The sequence below is a fragment of the Penaeus monodon genome, chromosome 30, assembly GCF_015228065.2.
Source record: "Penaeus monodon isolate SGIC_2016 chromosome 30, NSTDA_Pmon_1, whole genome shotgun sequence".
Classification (NCBI taxonomy): domain Eukaryota; kingdom Metazoa; phylum Arthropoda; class Malacostraca; order Decapoda; family Penaeidae; genus Penaeus; species Penaeus monodon.
The window spans coordinates 7,313,735-7,314,358 of NC_051415.1; the positions used below are offsets into that span (position 1 = coordinate 7,313,735).

Consider the following 624-nt stretch of genomic DNA (forward strand, 5'->3'; position numbering starts at 1 on the left):
CAGATCCAATTGAGTTAAGAAACAAATATACTAGTAAATTGCATGGGTTTGATAATATAATCTTAGTCCCTAATGATACATAGAATAAATTTCTCATCAGACACTTAAGAAGTAAAGCTAACTAGTTACACATTTCTTGGGAGTTTTTAAGCAAATGAGGTTTTAAATGTTTCTTATGGCAGAATCTTTGGATATTGCCATGATTTAAGCAGATGAGAATGGTAAATCTGTTGTTTTTCCAGCTTTCTACACACTTGGGGAATACATGAACAAGGCTGACCAGACACGAAAGATTGACCACATTATTTGGAGTAACCAGTATCCTGTTATTTCGGAGAGGCAGGACGACCTTGCTGGCAAGAAGTAAGAGAAGGACTTGCAAAGTATTTGGAAGCTGCACAAGGTAAGAATTATAGAATATTACAAACGTATTGACAGATGTCTGTGCTAAGCATTTCAAAGCCAGACCTTTTAAGTTTTCTAATTCTTTTTAGCCCTTCCATTTTTTGTAAAAAAACTTTCACAATAGACATTTACTTGGCTTGAAATTCCATTATGCTATTGCCAGAGCGAGCTGTTGTCTAACCCACTGCCGGACCGGGCTGGGCATGGTGGTTTTTTTTG

General features: G+C 36.7%; 1 protein-coding gene across 1 annotated transcript in view; it reads left to right on the forward strand.

Moving 5' to 3' along the window:
- Positions 1-242: 242 nt before the first annotated feature.
- LOC119592496 (tubulin-specific chaperone C-like) overlaps positions 243-624 on the forward strand; it is a gene marked incomplete at its 5' end in the record, with an annotated part of 32,451 nt that continues 32,069 nt past the window's right edge. The window contains 1 exon segment of the mRNA XM_037941344.1: positions 243-403.